This window comes from Diabrotica virgifera, chromosome 7 (assembly GCF_917563875.1).
Source record: "Diabrotica virgifera virgifera chromosome 7, PGI_DIABVI_V3a".
Lineage (NCBI taxonomy): Eukaryota > Metazoa > Arthropoda > Insecta > Coleoptera > Chrysomelidae > Diabrotica > Diabrotica virgifera.
In genome coordinates this window covers 1,076,739-1,082,738 of record NC_065449.1, presented here as the reverse complement: position 1 = coordinate 1,082,738, position 6,000 = coordinate 1,076,739, and the positions used below count along the sequence as shown (strand labels likewise).

Sequence of the window (6,000 nt, the reverse complement as noted above, 5' to 3'; positions counted from 1 at the left end):
TATAGAATATTTTTTGCTTAGAATGAATGTATTTATTAACTTTTGCGGTCAAAATATAATAAAAAATTTCTACCCCCGAAGTGGGGTGGCAGCCACCCCCATGGTAAAAGCGCCTGTCGGCATCATATAGATTTTGATCCATGGACTATCCACTACTTATTCTCAAATTTTCAAGGAAATTGATCCATTCTGTAAAAATTGCGAGGTGAAAAGCTTTGGTTCCTGGACTAATAGCCTCAGGTTTTCTTAACATTCTGTTTTTTTATTAATTCGCTTATGTTGGATAATAAAAAAGTTAGGCCCTTTAACAACTACCCCTGTTTTTCGTCAATACAGGGTGTTTTTAAATAAGTAGGTACGGCAAACTTGTAAGGGGTAATTAATTCTGCATGATAAAATAATGACAGCTTGCTTTATAAGCGTATGCCCGCAAATGCTTTGTTTCCGAGATAGGGGGTGTTGAAATTGTTCTTACAAACTGACGATTTATTTATTGCTCTAAAACGGTTTGTGATATGCAAATGAAATTTGGTAGATTTTAAGAGGTAGTTATTGCGCATTTTTTGGCATGGTTGAAATTGTTCTTACAAACTGACGATTTATTTATTGCTCTAAAACGGTTTGTGATATGCAAATGAAATTTGGTAGATTTTAAGAGGTAGTTATTGCGCATTTTTTGGCATACAATTAAGAATTTTATATTCACCATTGGCGTGCATACGGATATAAACATTTTAGATATATCCCTTATGCACGCCAATGGTGAATATAAAATTCCTAATTGTTTGCCAAAAAATGCGCAATAACTTCCTCTTAAAATCTACCAAATTTCATTTGCATATCACAAACCGTTTTAGAGCAATAAATAAATCGTCAGTTTGTAAGAACAATTTCAACACCCCCTATCTCGGAAACGAAGCATTTGCGGGCATACGTTTATAAAGCAAACTGTCATTATTTTATCATGCAGACTTACCCCTTAAATTTTGCCGTACTAATTTAAAAATACCCTGTATTGACGAAAAACAGGGGTATAGTATTTTTACTACAAAAGCGATATTACGTAGGTCAAAATTTTTGACGTAAGAGAACTGTCAAAACATTAGAATGTGACTTTTCATTATTGCCATGTTTATTATAAACATGGCAATAATCAAAAGTCACATTCTAATGTTTTGACAGTTCTCTTACGTCAAAAATTTTGACCTACGTAATATCGCTTTTGTAGTAAAAATACTATAGTTGTTAAAGTGCCTAACTTTTTTATTATCCAACATAAGCGAATGAATCAAAAAACAGAATGTTAAGAAAACCTGAGGCTATAGTCTATAATTGGGTTTTAATTTCAGTATTTAATAAAAGCTAGAACATTCCACAGGGTGTTCCAAAGTTTGAGAGAAAAACACAGTTTGATTCGTACACCCTGTATACAATGCTAATGTACCTGTCTAACAACGATATTATTACAGCGATATTCATAAAGAATAAGGCTATAATATATTAAAAAATTACTTAAATCGGACATCAGATTTAGGAAATACAAGACATTCAAATTTACCTATTTTTTGGGGTGCCCGTTTTTTGTGCCGGTGAGTGTATATACACCGGTATTTTAGGCGTCAACGCCCTTCCGGTAGGGATCTATGGTGGAGTATCACCGAGCCGCAAGCCCTTATCCCTTGCCGTACTGCTCCTTCATAGGCCGATCCGACACCCGCATATTCCTTTCTAAGCGCCAGATTCATATTGAGAATTTTATACTGACGCGTTAGCCTTTTTTGTTTTTGCGATGACCTGGCTGGGCTTGAACTCACATACCTCACGGCGCAGTGAAGTGGCGGTCGGCCGCTAGTCCCACTGAGCTGTCCGATCGACATAAATTTAGTACCTACCCATAAGGCATAAATTAATACGATACGTTTTGAAAACGATTTGGAGCACTTTCACTAGGGCTCAAAAAGTTCTTAACATGACGCTTGACATCCAAGAAGATACATTTATATATATATATATATATATATATATATATATATATATATATATACTCGTGATAATTCTTAAATTGAAAGTTCCATTCCTTTCTGTAACCTGTAAACACTATTGGCAAATAACTCCGTGACATATATAATAGTCTATCTTCATCTTGTAATGGCTCCACAACCCTTTGTGAGTCTTGCCTGCTTAACAATGTTATTCTAAGATCTCTCTCTACGTCATCTATCCATCTTTCTCTTGTTATAGGCCTTTCTCTTGTTCTATTTCCTTGGGGCTTCCATCTCTGGATTACTTTTACAGCTCAGTTATCTGGCATTCTTTCTAAGTGATCAATCCAGTTTAGTCTTTGTTACTTTACATATCTAACAATATCTGCGCTCTGCATTAGTGCATCCAGCTCGTGGTTCATTTTAATTCTCCACGAAGCATTCCTGGAATGGCTTGCGATATCTAAGAGACTCGTTAATATTTAGTTGAGCGGGGGCTATTGTTTAAGGTGTGAAATTTCATAAACAAGGAATATACCTGTTTTATGAAATGAACCTTTGTTTATAAAAAGTCGCACTTCCAACAATAGCATCTTGCTGAACTGAATATTAGTGAGTCGGGGTACTTGCAACTTACGAATATCGCATACCCCGATGAGTTTACGTAAGGTAGACGCGATAATCTTAAGCTGTAAGGAAATCAAACGTCTATGAGATGGAATACTCTAAAATTAAACCATAGCACTCTAAATTAGGAGGTTGAAGCTAGGGATGGGAAAAACCTATCGGTTATAACCTAAAGCCGGTTTTTTTTACTACGCAATCATCGGTTTTACCGGTTGTTGTTTGTCCTGGTTATAACCGGTTTTTTCATTTTAAAGTAATAACCGGTGAAAAACCGGATAAGTTGAAAAAATTAATGAATTCAGAAAAAAAAAGTGGGAAAGTTTTTACTTCCACACGCACGAATGAGAAATTTTAAGCTGACCGAAACCGATTTGGCAACATTGATGACTGATTTCTATACTGATATGGATTGACATCGTTTAAATCTTAGACAAGGAAAAAAGAGAGGACGGGTAACACTCATTTAAAACACACGTTCCAAAAGTGAAGCCAGTTTTTGGTTTGTTTGTCACCAGAAACATGGCGGTCACGTCAAAAATAACAATGGGTTGCCAGTGGTGGGTGTTCGTTGAAGGTTAAAATTTCATAAAAAATAAAGTAAATCATCATCTAAAATTCGTAATAAAAACATATGTATGTATTGAAACATATGTACGTAATATGAGCAACTTAATAAAACATTTACCGTACACAAATTCTTCATTTTAAATACATTTCATGTTTTTATTTTAAATACTCAATGCATAACAATACCCCAAAGATACGTCGATGATCAAAATCTCTGGTGTCAGTTTGGCTTCACTTTTGGTCATAGGATTACTCGTCCTCTCTCTTTCCTTGTCTAAGGTTTAAATAGAATGGAGTATCATAAACTAAAACTCAATATAAATGTAACCTATTGGGTATTGGCTATTGACTGAAAAGCCGAAAACCGGTTTTTGTAATAACCGATTTTTTTTGACCGGCTATAACCGCCAGGTTAAACCGTAGGTGAAAAAAACCGGTATAACCGAAAACCCGGTGTTTTGTCCAAAACCGGAAAACTCTGTCGGAATTTAATTTTGCGAATAAACTAACTGTCGTTTGTCACCATTTGTTGCTTGTCGCTTGTCGTCATGTCATATAAGTGAAGTCCACAAGTGTTTATATTTATACAGTGTAAAATTAAAAAAATCTTTTCAAAATTCAAAAACTATGGCATTAAATTATAATGCCAAATAGGTAAAAATACTGAAAGCACCAGTGGTAAAACGTAACTCTTCTTTGTTATAAAAAGAGACTACAAAGTGCCCTTACCACGAAAGAAATTAATGCTTGCAACAGCATATTTTTTAAAGGTTAAAAGTTAAAGAAAAAAAACAATAATTTGACCAGACACCTGCTTTTCTGAAAAAATTAAAGAGGTAAGTAAATGCAAACATATTGCTTATTCATTTATTTTTAACTTTTTTCTTACGAAAAACACTTTATAGTTAACAATAGGATTAGTTTATAGCAAATATAAACAGATATGGAATTAACTAAATATGTAAAATTGATACAGTTTAAACTGTACAAACTGGTAAACTGAAACAGTTTATTATTTTCACAAAGCAAATGTGTACTGTGTACTTTACATTTTGTTCAATATAAAATATGCATGCATGTGCTTAGGCATAAGCTATGTAATGACAGAGCCGTATTAAGTTCCATTGGGTCCATGTTTATTAGATGATTAAATTCAATGCAGTCAGTATTAAGTTTAAGCAATAAACAATAAAAATCTAAAGTAAAAATGCTTGAAGGAAAAAATAAATGATTTATTTTTCTGCACACACAAACATGTATAATTATTAGTGTGACCAACTAGTCCGAAAAATCCGGGACATGGCACCCGAAATACAAAGTAGTGTCCCAGACAAGGCTTCCGGGCCATCTGAATTTGCAACGTTTTGGTAAAATTCTATTTTGAAATTTTGAATAATATGTAATTCTTTTAATGCGAGAATGCTTTGTAACCTAGCAGCAGCAACAGACACATTTATAATGAGCACACACTTCAAACACAAAAAAGAACATTAGGTAACATAGCTAATACCAGGATCAACGGAGGGTAATCAAATCGATCAAATTTTGATTTCAAAAAAGTGGAGGAGAACAATTCAAGATGTCGGGTCGTATCGTGGTGCAAATGCAGATTCTGACCACTTCCTAGTAATAGGAAATATGGAAATGAAAATAAATAAAGACACAAAGAAAGTCACGAAAAGAAAAAATTGGAACGTAAGGAAACTAGATTCGGATACTGTAAAGAAAGATTATTCTAAAGAGTTTGAAGCAAATTTAAAAGATTCGAACCCTAATAACATAGAAGAAACATGGAAAGAAATAAAAGGTCACATTTCGATAGCGGCAGAAAAAGTAATAGGATACAAAGAAATAAAAAGGCAAAAAGAATGGTATGACGAAGATTGCGAAACAGCAACCAGGGAAAAAACCTAGCTTGAAAGAAATGGCTGAAGACAGGTAGAGAAGAAGATCTGGAAGAGTATAGGAGAAAAAAGAAAGACTCGACAAATGCTGTAAAAATAAAAAAAAGATATGGACTGATGAAATTATAGAAGAGTTGGAAGTAAATAGCAAAAATAATGTAAAGCTTTACAAATATATAAAATCACAAAACAAGAGGAAACCCACAGTTAAGATTGATGCCAAAATATGGGAGAAATACTACGAAGAGTTATTTAAGGCGAGAGAAAGTTCTCTCGAATATACAGAAGAAACAGACCTTGATGATGAAATCGAAATCGAAAAGCCGTCATATGAGGACTTTTTACATGTGATAAGAAATCTAAAACAAAAGAGAGCAGCAGGTCCAGATGAAATCCCAAATGAGCTAATAAAACAAGGCGGAGAAGAACTACGACGGAAAATATACGACCTAATAATAAGGATTTGGGAAGAAGAAAGAATGCCAGAAGAATCGAAAACTGGATGGATATTTCCGATTCTTAAGAAAGGGGACACCACAAAATGTAACAACTATAGGGGAGTAACACTGTTAAACAGCTGCTACAAAATATTGACATCATTAATCAGACAAAAACTCTCAAAATACATTGAAACTAAAATAGGAGACTACCAGCACGGATTTAGGGAGTGAAGGTCAACAATAGACGCAGTTCACATAATCACACAGTCAATTGAGAAATGTTACGAACATGATATCGATTTAAACATCCTTTTCATAGACTTCAAGCAAGCCTTTGACAGCTTAACAAGACCCGATCTAATAGAAGACATGAAAAACCTAGATATACCAATGAAACTTATAAAGCTTACGAAAATGATAATGAGAGGATCGACTGCAGCAATAATTACAGATAACAGAATCACCAAAAATATAGAAATA

General features: G+C 34.1%; 1 protein-coding gene across 2 annotated transcripts in view; it reads left to right on the top strand.

The window, feature by feature from the left end:
* The first annotated feature begins 3,743 nt into the window (after nt 1–3,743).
* Nucleotides 3,744–6,000, top strand: part of LOC114328438 (uncharacterized) — a 68,943-nt gene continuing 66,686 nt past the window's right edge. For both annotated transcript variants that reach the window (XM_050656504.1, XM_050656503.1), the window contains exon 1: nt 3,744–4,012. The gene's annotated coding sequence lies outside the window, so the exon portion shown is untranslated. The remainder of the gene's footprint in view (nt 4,013–6,000) is intronic.